Source organism: Hibiscus syriacus, unplaced genomic scaffold, assembly GCF_006381635.1.
Source record: "Hibiscus syriacus cultivar Baekdansim isolate YM2019G1 unplaced genomic scaffold, ASM638163v2 tig00111941_pilon, whole genome shotgun sequence".
Classification (NCBI taxonomy): domain Eukaryota; kingdom Viridiplantae; phylum Streptophyta; class Magnoliopsida; order Malvales; family Malvaceae; genus Hibiscus; species Hibiscus syriacus.
This window is the reverse complement of record NW_024063217.1, coordinates 612,264-630,202: the sequence shown is the minus strand read 5'-3', so window position 1 is coordinate 630,202 and position 17,939 is coordinate 612,264. Positions and strand designations below refer to the sequence as shown.

The following is a 17,939-nucleotide window of genomic DNA, read 5'->3' as shown; positions in this document are numbered from 1 at the left end:
AGATAATAATAGCCCTTTCTTTCTTCTCAGTTTGGTCACGTTGCCCCAGCACACACCCCATTGAATTTTCATAAACTGACAAATAAAGAATCAAGGGTTTTGCCTGAGAGGGTGGCGCTAAGATTGGAGTGCTCGACAAATATTTTCACTGCTTCAAAAGCTCTTTGACAATCCTCACTCCATCTCCTGAGTTATTCTTGCGAAGAAGGCGGAATATGGGATCACACTTTTCCGTCAGCTGAAATAAACCGAGCTATATAATTTAATCTCCCCAAAAATCCTCTGACTTCTTTTTGTGTTCGTGGGGGTGGCAAGTTTTGAATAGCCTTTACTTTATATGGGTCTATTTCAATTCCTTTTGGCTTACTATGAATCCAACAACTTTCCAGATGTCACCACCAAAGTACATTTATTTGGGTTGAGTTTTTAGTTGGCATCTTCTTATCTTTTAAAAAGCTTTCTCAATTCACATATGTTCTTCCTCTGTCTTAGCTTTGACAATCATATCATCGACATAAACTTCTATCTCTTTATGCATCATGTCATGAAATAACGTCACATGGCCCTTTGATATTTGCCCCCCGTTCTTCAATCCAAACGGCATTACTTTATACAAAACGTTCCCCACATGGTAACGAACGTCGTTTTTTCCATATCTTCAGGATTCATCTTAATTTGATTGTAGCCAGAGAAACCATCCATAAAGAGAACAAAGATTTCCAGCAGTATTATCCACTAGCGTGTCTATATGTGGCAAAGGAAAATTATCTTTTGGACTAGCTCGGTTGAGATCCCTGTAGTCAACACACATTCAAACTTTACCATCCTTCTTCGGTACTGGGACAATATTAGCTACCCATTCAGGATATTTGGCCACTTTAAGAAACCCGGCATCAAGTTGTTTCTTCACTTCCTCTTTAATCTTGAGCAGCATCTCGGGTCTCATTCTTCTCATTTTTGTTGTACCGGTTTACATTCAGGCTTTATTGGCAATTTGTGAACAACCAACTCTGTATCTAACCCGCATATCTCGTATGACCAAGAAAACACATCTTTGTATTCTTGAAGCAATTCTATCAATCATGCCGACCTCCAACTGACAGAGTGGTACCAATCTTTATTTCTCTCTTATCCTCATCTGTCCCAAATTCAAAATCTCAGTAGGCTCTTTATGAGGTAGAATCTGTTTATCTTCATTCTCCACCATTTTCAGCAATTCAGAAAGTAGTTCACATCCCTCATCATCATCACAATCCTCGATTTCTCTTTGACATATAGGCTTCTCGAAATCAATCTCCGGGTCAGAGTCATTGGCATTCATATTATTGATATCTGAGCTCCTGAAAAAATAATGAAAGAGAAGATATATATACATATATACATATGGGGGATCTTTTCCATATAAATAAATAGAAGAAAGAAATACATACATATATACAACAAAGAATGAATGAATGAAATGAATGGGAAAATGTTTGCCATTTGGAACTAACAGAATGCATCTTTTATTGAAAGCAAAAAAAACAAACAGCTTAACCCTTTACATAAAATCACCTATTGCCCCAGGGTATGAACAACGGGAGAAGTTCCAGTGTGCATTACTCTGTAAAAGATTTGTAAACTACAGGCAGTTCTTCCGCGGTCCAATTGTTCAACACGAAGCCCGGCGGTGCAGGATAAATGCCCATAACTCTCATTTCCTCAAATTCATCATCAGTTATAACGTTAATGCCTAAATCTCCCAAGGCATCCTCAACTATCACCTCGGTGTTCCTTGAATCCCCTTGAAACATATGTCCCCCAGACATGAAAATACTACTCAACGGCGGGAAGGTCATGGGTTCCCAGCTAAGGTCTTCACTAGCCAATCTGGCTTTTCTGATCTCTTGGCCCTTCTTATTCCCCTCAACTTATCTCTCGAAGTTGGCTGATACCCTAAACCAAATCGATCTTTTTTTAGTAATAGGGCATATGGGATTCACCAGTCCTTGCAACTGTCGGCCTAAACCCTTTCCAACTTTTGCTCCTCTTCCAAGAGTCAATTTAAGCCCTTTGGTACAGTTTGACAATCGAGGCTTTGGTATCTTCTTGCCTTCGGCCACAAACGTAGCATGATAAACTCCAACGATCTGAAAGAACACTCGACGGCTTGCTCATCAACTTCAATATACAGAGCAGTAGTAGAACAGAAGCAATAATGTCCTCTTCAGCATGAATACATACCAACCTTCCATCAATCACAAATTTCAGTCTCTGGTGTAATGTGGACGGAACTGCACCGGCCTGATGAATCCAAGGCCTTCCCAACAACAATTGTACGTAGGCATAATGTCCATTACGAAATTCCACTTCATAAGTTGCTGGACCAATATTCAGAGGACATCAATCTTGCCCGACACTTCTCTTTTAGTCCCATCGAAAGCTCGAACCACACTTTGACAGGTTCTCATAAGTGTACTATCTAATGGAAGCTTCTTTAGAGTCCTAAAGGCATCACATTCAAAGCTGAACCATTATCAACAAGACCCGGGACAACACATGCCCTTTACATTTAACTGTAATGTGCAAAGCCTTCTGACTACCCATCATCCCAGAAGGGATTTCATCCTCAGAAAAAGATAAAAAATTATCAGCTTGTACATTGGAAACTAAACGATCCAACTTTTCAATGGGCAACTCTTCGGAACAAATGTCTGGTTCAAAACCTTTAACAGAGCATTCCTATGGGCCTCTGAACTCAAAAGTAATGATAAACAGAAATACGGGCAGGCAACTTGTGTAACTGTTCCACAACACTGTATTCACTGTGTTTCAGAAACTTCAATAATTCTACCGCTTCACTCTCGGTTACTGGTTCATTAATAACAGGCTTATCCTCTTCTATCTGCTCATCCACTTTTTTCCCTTTATCAACTGCAACCTTCTTCTCAGACTCTTTAGGTGGATTAAGAGAATAACACCTACCGCTTCTAGTAAAGCGTCCCACCTCATCTACTTCCTCATTCTCTTTTGTTACATCTCCCTGCAATCATATCTCCAAGGCACTTGTTTATTATCCTGATATGGGAATGGAGATGGAGGTGTAATAACCACTTTCGGGGCTACCTTCTCAATAACTCGATTTTTGGGAGTAATAATTAGAGGACAACTAGCATTGTATACCCCTTTAGATGATCCTTCTGAAGCGCAAACTTCCGCTTCCTCTTCTTCAGCAATCTCTCTAAAGAACTCAATTTCTTTACTGTCCATCATGTCTTGTACCAAAGATAGGAAGTCAGACATTGCTGAATACTGTGTCCTTCACTGTTATGATACAGACATACCTCTCCACTGTTAAACTGTTCACCCATCAAACGGGGCTTCAACAATCCTACCTTGACCATCTGGCACCACACCCAACTCATGGGTGATACCACCTCACTAACATTCTTTACAATTCTCTTTCCTTTCTCTTCAGTAATCGCGTTAACTCCTGCCCCTGCATGGCTTGGCAACGGATTATGAGCTATATTTGGTTGTTCACTGTCACCAAAGTTGATGACATTCCTCGTTCTCAAAGCTTGGACAATCTTCTTAAAAGCAGTACAATTCTCAATGGAATGCCCAGGGTTCCCTGCATGGTACTCACACTGAGCACTAGCATCATACCATTTGGGAAAAGGAGGTTGCATTGGTGTCACGTGATACGGCGAAACCACATGTCGATCATACAAAATCTGAAACAATTCCTTATAAGTCATCGGAATTGGATCAAATTGAGGCCTCTCTCTCCTTTGGTCCCTTACCCCTTGTCTATTATCATTTTGTGTTGACGACCCTGCTCCTTGAGGACGGGAAACCGTGATGTTATTAGAATCGTACTGCCTCACATTACTGACTTCGCTTTCCTTTTTCCTCGTTGGTGGCCTCTTACTAGACTCTTCTCCTTCGAGCTTTCCACTCTTAATCGCCATTTCAATCATTTCCCCTGCTGTAACCACATCAGCAAAACTTCGATAAGGATTACCGATAAGATGCGAGAAAAAAGGAGCCTTTAAGGTGTTGACAAAAAGCATATTTGTTTCCTCCTCTTCCAATGGCGGGTGGACTTGCACCGCTACATCTCTCCATCTTTGAGCATATTGTCTAAAACTCTCGTTAGACTTCTTTTCCATTCCTTGCAACATCATTCTGTTTGGCCTAACATCTTTTACATGTTTGTATTGCTCAAGAAAGGACTTAGCCAAGTCTTTCCACGATTTAATATTAGCTTTACTCAGCTGGTTATACCACCAGATTGCCGAGCCAGTTAAGCTTTCCTGAAAGCAGTGTATCAACAATTGATCATCCCCTATGTATCCGGTCATCTTCCTATAAAACATTGTGATATGTACAGAGGGGCACCTGGTACCATCAAACTTTTCAAAGTCAGGAACTTTAAACTTTGGAGGTAAGACCAGATCAGGAACTAGACTTAACTCCTTTGCGTCAAATCCATAGACATTGGTATCTTCCTTCATGGCTCTGACCTCTCTTTCTAACTGCTTCCATTTTTCTTCCAACAGATTTTTTTGATCCTTCTTGGCTTCTTCATCAAGGTCCGGAACTTGATGATATTGATGTTCTTCCTGATATGAACTAGATCCAGGTTGTACGTTAACAGAAGCACCGACTGGATTAATGTGCACCTTCCCGACATGAACAGGGGTCACTTGAACATTCTGAGATTGTTCTGGGGTTAACCCTGGATGATGAAGTGGGTCTTCAGTTACACCTTCTGGCATAGGGTTTTTCCCATGTTCTGGATTTCTTCCATCCAACATACTCGCAAACTTGGCATACATCTCCTTTTGGGCATTCATCATATCTCTTGCTTTTCTTAATATTATCTTGTAACTCCGATGAGCCTTCTCAATTTGGGCAAGTTTGTCTTCCATAACTTTCTTCCTTGTTCTGTAGATATGCTTGGGATTTTCCAGTATTACTCTGTCACAGAGTCATTTTGTTATCGCTGATATTTAATAATGAATATGAACATATGATTATGAATGAATAAAATGCGATGCAAAAATTAAATGCATTAAAAATGCATATGCAAAATGCAGGGTGTTGATCCTGGAACGACTCCTTAGAACAACTCTTTATATTAGAACGACGTTCAATTACAAAGTTGAAACATATCACAAATAAATTTACACCATCTCTCCTATTTCTTGTACGTGTGCTAGTAACTCTACAATCTTCTGATTTTCTTCAGCCTCTGGATCCAGTTCTTCAGTTACATCAGCAGCTTCCTCAGATAGAATGACCAAATATTGAGCTATTCCTCGCGCGTGTTCTAGGTAACAAGCAATAAAGTCCTCTCTTTGCTTAACTCTCGCCTGAGCTCGCTCCCATCGAAACGCCATTGTATATCCCCTTCATAGGAACTATCGATAACTCACTTGCTTGCCTCTGAAACTTGAACCATGACTTCAGCTCGCTCACTTGTCTCTTCAAACTTTCAACCTCCCCGGCTCGAGTTACCTTCCCCGCTTCGGTATCGTCGTAATGCAGTCTCTAAACTTGAAATTTTCCCCTTCAACTTCTCATTCTGGGCTTGACTCTCTTGTAACCGCTGCTCTAAAGAATCATTTTCCTTCGATAAAATCTAACTTGGTGCCTGCTTTGCTGAGCTCTTCTTGACTCTCTCCGCTACTCTTTTGAGGCTCGCCACCTCTTGCCTTAATTCAACAGACTTACTCGAGCTAGAACCTGTCTGAGCTTTTACCATTCGCTGATAAGTTGACCGAAGATCGTCAAAATCTAGCCGAAGTTGCTTCTCTACTTTTTCAATTCGATCTGCTCTACTCTTCTGAATGTCAATCTCCAATCCTTTTTGATACACTTCATCTTCTAGCTTCTGCAAAGTCATTCTCCATTGTCTCCGTTCTGCTTCGAAATCGTGCTTGGCTAACTCTAATGGAGATGGCACCACTCTCAACTGTTCCTCCACCGGCTGAATATTTTCAGGATTCACCATCGGGATATTGTCATTTACTCAACCGCTTCTCCACTGCTCGTACTCTTGAGACAACTCGAGATCATAGGTAAACAATTTCACGCGACGAGTTTGCTTCCAGGCCTCAGCAACCCCTTTAACTTTACCCTTATACTGATCTCCTTTGAATGCAAAATCTGACCCTACCAAGTCCCATGTGGCTGGAATGAACTGCCTTGACCCATACTGTCTGGAAACTAGTAGCGGTGCATACCCAACAGAACCCCATATACCTGGCAAAGGAACCCAATCTCGCTCTCCACATCAGTAAAGTATATCCGAAGAAGTATTCCACGAAGCTCGCCACAAAATCTCCATCTCTGATATCCTTGAAGATGACCATCCATTTTTCTTCAGTAAAACCCCCAGGCCACTCTTTAGAAAGAAAATCTTTCAAAGGCGAAAACCCCTCTAGAAACACTCGTCCTGGTTCTATTTCAACATGTTTAAAATGATTCAGAATCCACACTAGCAGCAAAGGCGCACATCCTATAAAGCGTCATTCTCCCTCGCGCCTACAAGAACTCAAAGACCGGAACGTCTCAGCTAGAATAGTTGGAACATGATCTACGTGCTTCTAATCTTTCAAACAGGTCAACAACTGATACGTACATATCCTAGCACTTTTGGAAAAATAACAAGCCCATAAATCCCTAAAGCAAACAAGTCAAGCTTCTTTCTCTTATCAGGATGATGAGCAATTACTTCTTTCAGAGCAGCCCAAGAGATGCACTCACTGTCTCCCTTCTTCTTAATGTTTCTGATTACCCAATCTTCACTCATTCCGGTCATCAATAGTAATTTCTTCTTAAATGAAGGAGTGACTGGCAACTTGGTATATATTCTATCTATCTGGGACCTCGGACAACGGACCAAAGCTTGATATTCCTCTATTGTTGGTGTCAGGTCCACCATACCAAATGTGAAACAGCTATAAGCCGGATTCCAGAACTGCGCCAATGCTCTAAACAGATTTCGATCAATATGAACATCCAGAAGATAAGGAATATCACCGTACAACTGATAAAACATCTCCTTATCGGCTACTGTCCATCTTCCCCATATCTCCTTTAGTTCACTTAGATCATTCTGACGCACGTTGATGTGAGTATAACCAAATAACTCCGACACGTATCCAGGCATCACGCTGTCTCCATTGGTCAATTGGGACTGTTCCGACCACCTCAGAATATCTGCATTGTCCTCAACCTCTTTCTGAACCGTTCGTTCCATATTACTGGTCTTCTATATGGACATCGACCCCAAATCAACACCATGTAATGGACAATGCAATGCAAAACAGAAAAGAAACAAGGCAAAAACAACAAAAGATCGGTTAGTAAACATGAAGCAATTAATTCAGGATAATAATTTGTTCAAAAATCCTACCCACATACGCTGACTACCCAATCATGCTTTATCATATCCTACCCAACATGATATCTACCCCATGCTTCGTTATTCACAAAAAGAAAACCTAACCGCATGATATCTAATTCGCATACTTGTTTAAAAATAAACCTAACCGCATGATATCTATTCGCATGCATTTATTCGAAAAAAAAAAAATAAATGACTCAAAAAGCTTTTCCTTGTGTACCCTCCTCACGGGATTCTTAAGGCTCGGGTTTGGCTCAACCTAAGTTCGGGCTCTATATTCACTATATGCCGGGTTAGGTTCTAAAGCAATAGGTTCTCGAATTGTCCTTGCCGGTGCCCCCTTGGGCTGCCGAACCCTCAATCCTGGCCCATCACAGGCTTTAGGGGATCGAATTCAATTTCGAGGGAACACACCTCCTTATGTCCATGCGGAGGTGAATACCATCACGAGGACCATAAGGCGTGAGCTCCAGGAGCGATCCACTATCCCATGCGGAGGTGAAAACCACACGAGGGCATAGTCTCTCACTCCTACTTAATTAGGACAGAGCGGGGTTTTAGCTCATGTTATGATAATGCATCTGTGCAGTGTGTGAGGAAAAGCAAAAAAAATAAAAATAAAAAAACACTCAAAATCAATTCCTAAAACAAACAATTATTCTGAAACCATTAGCAAACAGATTAATACAACTATTTAATTGTTAATCGAAAAAAATCAAAACATAAACAAAACTTATTAAAAACCAAACAAGGGATCAAAAATCAAATTAAAACGAATTTGTAATTTTCAATTGCAAAGACAATTAATTAATCGACTATCGGCTTGACTCTCTAAAAAAAGGTCCCCAGCGGAGTCGCCAAGCTGTCGAAACGATTTTTTCTTAGGTGTGAGAAAAGGGTGAGATTTTGAAAACCACATTAATTTTTTAGTTTACCTCTTTCAATTGATTTTTAATTTAAAAATAAATGCGATTTAAAAGACCTCTTGTTTCGAAATTTTGGATTTTCTTTATGATCAAAAAATACGGTTCAAAGAGTCGCCACCAATCTTTGATTAGGGTGTGATTGGGCACCCAAAAATGCTTGTCATTTTAAATAAAATTAATTTTAATTAAAACAACAAATTGAGGTATGCGTTACCAAAATCCGAGTTCGGGAGTCGGTTACGTGTGGGGAAGGATTAGCACCCCCACAACGCCCTAAATCGGTACCTAATCGATTAATTAACGTCCTTGCGTTGAACTTTACAAATCCGAATTCAATTTGATTTTTGATCCCATAAAATAAAAATGTAAATTTAAAACATTCAAAAGCACTCAAATAAATTAAATTAAAATTACCAAGTCATTTTAGAAAGATAAAGGATGTTCGATTATTTACAAATATCGAGACCAGATCTTAAAGATATAACAACCTTTTCTCGATATATTTAACATTTCTTTTTCTCTCGTTCCCAAATTTTATGGTTATGGATCAATTTTTAGGTTTCACTTTCGGATACACTTTTATTTTAAAATCATTAAAAGCGGACCTCAAATCAGTTATGACTGCCCACTTCAACAATTTTAAATTAAAAGGGTATTACCCTTAGTCCGATTATGTAATAGGTCGAGTTATGCAAATAAGGCTATCATGCAAATTATGCCAAAATGATGTCATGTAAAGACAAAATTAACTAAAATATGCCATGCACTCAAACAAACTTCTAACTCTTATAGATAAAAAAAAAAGACAATAAAATTCATATGTATTTACGACACTAACATACATTAGAATGAAACAATATATACAATAAAACATGCTATTAATAACTCGATTTCACATTCAAAATTACCATGAAGGACCATAATAAAATAAAATTAAACTAAGCATGCAAAGTAGGAATAAACAACTAACTTAAAAACAAATCTAATAATGGACTATGTTAAAATAAATTTAAATTTAAAGAATTAATTTTAAAAAAAAGTCTAAATTATGACTAAATTAAATCTATGGACGAAAATAAAAATATTAACATAATTACATACCAAACGTAAAAATACAAGATATTAACTTGAATAAATAATGGGGTCAAAATAGAAACTTTTTAAAGTAATGAGCCAGAATCACAATCATTGCAAAATTCAATTAAACACAAAATGGACTAAAATAGAACATGCAAACTAGAAGACCGAATATGCAAACAAGAAAATAAATACCCTAGCATTTAGGACTAAAATCAAATGTGCATAAAAGTTAAAGACCAAATTACGAAGCAAACAATACTCGGCTTCAGGACTAAAATGGAAATCAACAGCATACGCAGTGACCTTAAAATTAGCCCTAATAACCTAACATAAAACCTACTTTAAACTAAACCTAATCCTACACTCATATTAAACCTAACCCTCAGCCGTTTCACTCATCTTCTCTATCTCTCCCTTCTTCTTCCCCACGCTTGCACATTGCCCAAACCAGAAAAGGAAATCTACCGCTGCTCCATCTCTCGGCCACCACGTCTTGGTGGCTACTCCGTTCGATACCCAGTATAACTCCAAAGTTCAACGCCCACTTAAACTCGGCACTAGACCAAACTTCGATCCTATCCCTCTCTTCCCATGAACGCTTCAAGTTCTTCACACCGGCCACCGCTCGCCGATGACCACTCTCCATTCAACACGGTCTTCTACTCTGACCACTCAAAACAGAGATCTCAACTACTCATCTCTCAATCCCGACGACACGAACGAATGGTCTCTAAGACTAAGGGTAAGTAATCTCTCTACTTCTTCATTTTGTTTGGTTAGAACATGCTGTTAATAATAAATGAAAATAGTTACTGAAATATGGAAATGGTTGAATACCTGTCGAAGAATATTCCCTTGTATGCTCTGTATATCAAAATGGAAACCTCTGTTTACTTTCCAAGATTGCTTTGTTCTTCCTTCTTGCTCTATTGTGTGAAATAAAAAATAAATAAAACTGTTCTCTGGTTTTCGTAATAGTATTTAATTGCTTCTGAAATTTGTTTTTTTATTTGTTGAAAAATAGATATAGAAGGAATCGTTTTTTTCCTCTGATTACAAGATGGTCTCCTTTTTTTTTCCCCTTTCTTTTCTATGATGCCCTTTTCTATATCCCTCTCGATTGATAGTTTTTAGTGGTTAAAACCCCCCCTCAAAACTGACCATTTCCTCCATTTACAGTTTTTTGATAACTCACAATACCCCCCACTCTCTACAAACCGTTCCCTCTAGTTTTTTCTGGTTTCTTAACTTCCCAGACAAATTAAGCATCTACAGAGGCAAGCCTAAAAACACATATCTATATCTCATATTCATTTGTCCTTTATTTCTCTAGTTTTATAAAAGTTATTTCTTTTTCTTTATTTATGTTTTCTTTATTTTTCTTTAAAGTTTCTTTAAACACACCTAGAAATATCACGCAAAGTGGAGTTTGAGATCAAGTTCAACCTTCATAGAGAAAGCATAATTCGAGTCGGGCTTTTCCAAGCGCTTTTAAATTGTTTTGAGTTAACAACGATAATTGTAGTTAATCCAAACAAGGATTCCGATTTCTAAAATTGATTTAGGAAAATCAATCACCAAAGAGAAAAGTGAGCTACAAGGATTGAGCCTTGAGGACTCAAACCGACATTTAACCGGAGTAAAAATCCTATTCAAGGATCGATTGAAATTTGAGACAAAGCGGAAGCTTGAGGTTGTTTTTAATCATCGTGAATTTTTAATTTAAATTTGTTTTCTTTAACTCTTTTACTTTCTTTACAATTCTTTCTATCAACCCCCATTTTACTTTTACTTGTTATTTTCACCCAATTCAAGAATCAAAAGCAATCTACACCAACATCTTCTTTAGTCCATGTGGATCGACCCATACTCTCTCTATATATTATATTCTATTTTTTTATTTTATAATTTTGAGATTAAAGATATTATTTGAGATAAAAACGACGTGTGTCATCTACCATGTTATCCGCCACATTAATCTACCATCGTGGACTGCCACGCCAGTATTGTAGACTACCACGTTAACACCATGAATTGTCACATCAATACCGTAGTGGTTAACGGCAAAAAAAATGTTGGTCAAAAGGCAACATTGAGTTTATTTTATGAGTTAAAAAGCCACATTGTTTTTTTATGGACAAGGACCTCTGCTTTTTGCCTATAAACTATAATATGCTAAAATCAATATAATTTATTTTAATAATAATTAATCTAAATATTAATTTGTCAAAAATAATAGTGATTAGGTGTTGAACTTATTAAAAGTCTTAAACCGAACAATTGAATAAGCTTAGGTTCTTGTAGGATTTTTTGGTTTAATATATGTATCAAATTGTTTTGATAGTAGGGTTGATAAAGGTCAAAGAAGTCCAAACTTGACCAAAACCCAAATAAACAAAGATGAAATCTAAATCTAAATCTAAATTGAGCAAAAGTTATAAAAATGACATATAATTTAGAATTAAAAAATAACGGAATTAAGGTGAAACTAAATATGTTATCAGAAAACATAACATTTTAAATTGATCGCAATTTTTTATAAATATTTTTATTGTAACCTAAAACGTTACAAAAAAAAACATATTTTATTGCCAACAAAAATATTATAAAAATGATAATATTTTAAATTATAATTGAAAATATTGTAAAGAATTATATTTGAAGTTACATCCAATCAAAATGGTAAGCTAGCTTTTCAATCACATTTTCAATAACGTCTTATTACCGCCGTTTTAAATTTTAAGTTGTACCCTAAAACTACCCCTAAAACAATCTAATTGCAACCCACAAAAGATCCAACCATAAACCATCCAATCACCACTTGAACCCGAATTGAGTCTAATTACCACCTCATTCATAGCTTATAACATCCAACATAAGGACAAAACATTTCTCCATACATACATGCAGATAATGTGTCTAACTTTAAGCCTTTCCATACTTCCAAAAGAAAATTAAAGAAATTCCCTTGGCCATAAATTGAAAGAGTACAATACATTTTAAATTAGTTACTGATTTCTCAGCCTTGTTCCTAATCAAAACTATAATCACTCTTAAATTAGTCTCTAGGAAATAAACAATCAAAAGTGCATGAAATTTTGACGAGCTTCGTTGTCCAACTTATCGAGCAGGCTGTGCCTGTGCATGCTCAAGAAGCTGGCCGACTAGCTTGTAGGTCCGTCCTTGGAGCCTTTGGTGTGGTCTATCAACTGCTCATACTGGAGAAATCCAATAACAAAATCAAATGTCACTAAGAGGATGAATGAATGGAGTTTATTGTCTAACATCGATGTACAAAATCTTACACATTGGGCTGATTAGGCTCCATAATAACGGTTCCCGTCTCGGTATCAATCTTGGCATCAAGCTTTGAGTTTCGGATTAGATTCACAATCCATCTCTCCCTCCTCATAATCAAATTCAACTTCTCGAAAAGCACACTTGGAACACATGAAAAATCCATTCAATGTTGGCTCAAAAACAACTAAAACTACAGAAATAATAGACAAAATTCCCTTTGACGGAGAATCCCATAAGTTTAATATTCTTTTAATGACAGTATTTATTGAAAAAGTTGAGAAGACCAATGGGAACTGGCAAATGGGTATCAAATGAATCCTTCTAATCATTAATTCGTAATGCAACTTTTAGCATGCAAGTCAATTGTCCACAAAGAAGCTAACTATTAGTTTGACAAAGAAGGAACTTACCCCATTTGAATACGCTGATGAATTCTGCAGTATGTCTCGAAGATAGACGGGCATTCTGGAACTCATCTTTCAATGGCACAGTTGAAAAGTTACCTTCTTCAACTCTTTCCCGAGGAAGGGATCATTCAATATCACCTACACCAAAAGCGGGAAAAACATGGCTTAAACATAGCGCTTGAAATTCAGAATCAAACTACTGCTAAAATATTTTAGCACAACACGATGGTAGGAAACATCAGCAATTGATACAGTGAGGACTGAGGAACTTAATAAATCTTCTGTTGATATAAGATACTCAACTCTTACTTCTTCACACTCCTTCATCTTCTTCTGCGCTCCATCAAATTCATAGTTGACATAAACACAAGCCAAGAACTCCGTGATGGGATCTTTGTAAGAGCACTGATCTTGCTGGATAACTTTGATAAATTCTTGAATTGAGGTCTTCTCCTTTTGTTGACAATAAAGCAGTCGCTAGGTATCTTAACAGATGTGGAGCACTGGTTTGAATGGCATTTAGATACCTGGAAAGAAGTGAAATCACCGTGTAAAAAAAGCAAATAAAAAGGTTGGATAACAGAGGAGCCAAATATGTAAAGCCAGAGAAAACATAATGAACAAACAGTAAGAAAAATTATCTAGCCATAGAGTACCTAAACATGTTGAATAATCATTAACTATACCATGAAACTTTGACCAAATGTATAGCAAATCATAGGCTGGTTGAATAAACTTCTCATATTAAACAATAATATAAATAATACCTAAACATGTTTTACTCCATCAGAACCAAAATTGAAGCGTACAAAATACAAAAAACAAAGAAAAGATGAGCTAAAAACAATAACATATTGTCTTGATTAAACAGGTCAATGATCTGTGTTCTTCCATTGTCATGGTTGAAAAAGATGAAGAGGCTCCAATGCATAAGCCATATACTCTGAACTTGGTTCAAAGGCGATGAGAAAACTCGTAGCAAGAAGACAAATACCAAAAACAAAGGGTCAAGAATCAAGGGAAAAAATGTTCAAACAAAAGCAGTATAATCAATCATTATTATAATGGAAACCTTGGAATCGATTATTTCTTTCAAACGATTAAGCTTCAAGAGCGATCCCAGTTTTGCAATATCCTGCCCCCCCCCAAAGCGCTCAAACTCCTTCGCTGTTAGACATAAAGCCCTACTATAGATAATCAGCAGCACCCGAGTTACCACATTCAAACTGGAATTGCATACTGATATAATGCCTCTACTGATCTGGACCAATCTGAAAAAATTATTTTTCTCCCCCATTAAAATTATTCCAAACATAACCTTAATTCAACGAAAAACGCAACGAAAAAGTAGAGAAAAAACAGACCTGGTAACGGTCATTGAGCATCTGGAGATTATCTGTTTATCACACGCAATTCTGGACAGCGTTAGGGTTCTGAAGGAAGTGACGAGAGGGGCGGCGGCGTCTTCCAAAGCCTTAAGACGAGCAACGACCTCAACTCTCCTGTCGATCATGTCCTGGGGGACATCATCGGTATGGTAGAGGTTCTTGTGGATGTCCATGGCGTAGTCGACCATGTTCGTCTTGTTCAACAGCTCGATCTTCGCTTTCAGGATCTGCTCATCTGGGTATAGCTGTCGCTCTTGTAAGAACTCCAGCAAAGGAAACACCAAGTGCCGATCGAGATTCGGAGCGATCCGTGGGGTTAAGTCGTAGGCTGCCATTGGCTCCGACAGTGTCTTCGTCTCGATCTACGAATAGGGTTTTAAAGCTAACAAATTGAAACGCTAGCAGCGGATAAAAGATTGTAAAGCTTAGGTTTTTATGGGGGTTCTAAATGTCAAAATTACCCCCTATCAGTTTTTTTTAGCGAAATATAATTTTCGAAATTTCAGATAAAAATATTATTTTAATATAATTTAGGATAAAATATTCATCGATTATAGTGTGTTCTTTATTGAGTTTTTTTATTGTTCAAAATTATAAAATGATTCATCGATGATTATAATGTGGTATTTTGTTTGGTCATTCGACTATTGAAAGTTACAAAATTATCATACGATTATTCATATGTTCTAAACTTGTCATTTTCTATTAAATAATTGACAGTTGTTTAAGATGTATGTTAACATGCTAAATAAGATATAATAATCTTTTAAGATTCTAGAATCACATTTTATCATATCATATTCAATATGTTAATATCTAACTAATATTTCAGTCAAATTTTAACGAAAAATGACGAATTTATAACTTATGAATAGTCAAATGATCATTTGTAACTTTTAATACTCAATAGATTCAACAAATAATCTAATCTAATCAGTAAATCATTTATAATTTTTAATAGTTAGAGGACTTAACAAATATCGTATTATGATTAAAGAGTAAATTATATTTTACCTTATAATTTTAAGATCACTCGATGATATTTATGATATCATATTGTCTTTATATATATATTTTAAATATAATTCTTAAAGTTATAGTTTTTATTTTTATTTTATAATTTTTGATGATATATTTGATTTTATAAAATATATTATAGAAAAATTTTATAAAATTAGGGCTTTAGAAAAAATATTAATAGACTAGAAATTTCCCTCTCAACAGTGATCGCATGAGAACGATGGCGAGTGAGCAAGGCATGAGTGGCTGGACCATATTCTCCACTCATCCACCAAGCTTCTCGAGCAAGCTGCTCCCTCTGCTAATTTTCCTCCTCTTAGGTCCTTCGCTTTCTTTTTCTCTGCTCGATACCGAATTTCACACCCTCAACATTTTAATAATCGAGATTTTTTTTTGAAAAATGATTAGGTTTTTGTGAAAATAATGTTGCTTCTGGTTATTCCATGTTTTGATGGATAGAAAATGAGATAAGGAGGTAGGTTAGGAGATACTGAAATGCGGAAAGGCCTCAATGGTTAATGTATTATGTGAAACTGAAAACTTCTAGAATTTTCTCAAGCCTCATTCAAATCTAGGATTAGGTTTTCCGATGTTAAATTGTTCAAGAGAAGAAAGCTTTGCTTAAGAATAGTCCAGCAGTAATGTGGTTTTTAGCTATTGTAGTTTATAACATTGATTCTTTTTAATGCTTTGTTTATGTGTTTCTGAATTAAATGAGAGTATGAAATATCAAGACTTAAAAGATTAAAATGTCTATTAATGTTTTAGAGGAGATAAGTTTAGCTATATGGAATTCATGTCTTGTCAAGTTCTGTTTGTTCCTTTAACAAGTAAACTGATTGGAGGATAAGAGATGACTGAATATTTTTTCCACCAATTAATTAGTCATCAATGGGGATTTCATTTTCATCAGCCTAAATTTAGTTTTTGGATATATATTATGGAGGGTAAGAAACAGCTTGCCCGGACATTTTGGCCGATAAAACTTGGGATGAAATGACGTGGGAGTGCAATGAAATTCAATCTTGAACTTTCTTCCTCTATTATGTTACATTATAATAAGAATGGCAAGTGAAAATTCTCCCTAGGCCATCCTGTTTTCACATCTCCGTTGGAGACATGGACTATGATACCCACAATGTTCATTATATTTTTTCCAAATTTCAATTGCTTGAGGGCCTTGATATATTTTTTAATATTTATTATCTATCAATATTGCTGATATTAGTTATTACCACGATAAAATTAAGTGAAGCCACCATCGATAATGCCAATAAATTATAACATATTCATCAATGTGTCAATAATTTAAGTTTGCAACTTGGTACTAAGAACCTCGATTCAAGGGTTATCTATTTGTTGGTCCAAACAAATGGAACATCAAGTGTTAATTTTTTTCCATTAATTTCTTATCTTCGAATGAAGCTTCAGTTAGTATACATCTCAGCTGAGGTCATTATTTGAAATAGGAGATTTATTAGTAATATAGATCCATGCTTCTGGTTTTTAATTGACAATTTTCTGTCCAATTATCTATATTCAGAGAAACTTAGATCAGTTAGAAGCATTATCTAAGAAGCTCCAGGCCAAAACCATAAGAAATGAGGCTCCTTCTCAATCTATAGCTGCCACAAGGTAATTTTATAATTTCAATTACTTTATATTTCTCTTGTGATTCTTGTAGTTACTGTTGGTTCAAAAGACAGAATGTTAGTTGAGAAAGTAAGAAATTGTTAGCTTTGAACCTTTTTGAGGTTGCAAGTGATTAAGCAACAATCTAAAGGGTTATACTTTGCTTAGCTCTCCCAGATTTCTACTTTAGCATATGGAATATATATATAAACTGTCTTTGTTGCATCTGAAGGCTACTTGCACGTTAGGGAATCAATGCTGAACAACTTACACGTGATTTGAAGTCTTTTGAGTTGAAGGTAAGAAGTATCTTTTATGCTCCATATGTTACTTTATGGTAACTCAGCTTCTGTGCCTTCAAACTCAACCTTTTAACTCTTCCATAGAATTAGTTATTTTTCTTTGTTATAGAAGGCTATATGTTTAATGAATGTTTTGAGGGGGATTGATATTGGAATCAATATGTGAAGATAAGGACGTTTTTATTGCCCCAAACTTTATCTTCTATCATTAATGATATCTGATTTCAGCTTTTGTAATTTTACTGTTTACATGCTATTTTGGTCCCTTGAATACGTGCATTACTAAGTCTGGTCATCAACTTCAAAGAGCTTCGCTATTGATTGCTTCATGATCTTGCTTCAAAATCCCTTTTTTCCCCTTTTCATAGTTCTATTTTCTCCCATTTATAAGCTCAATTAATTCAGGAATAAAAGATTGGCAAAATCAAAAATCAGGGAATAACGAAATGGTGAGAGAGAGAGTCTTAGGAGGTCCGCACTCCGGC

At 36.4% G+C, this 17,939-nt stretch overlaps 1 pseudogene; it reads right to left on the bottom strand.

The window, feature by feature from the left end:
• Positions 1-12,361: 12,361 nt before the first annotated feature.
• Positions 12,362-14,933, bottom strand: LOC120173043 (annotated as a pseudogene).
• Positions 14,934-17,939: the final 3,006 nt, after the last annotated feature.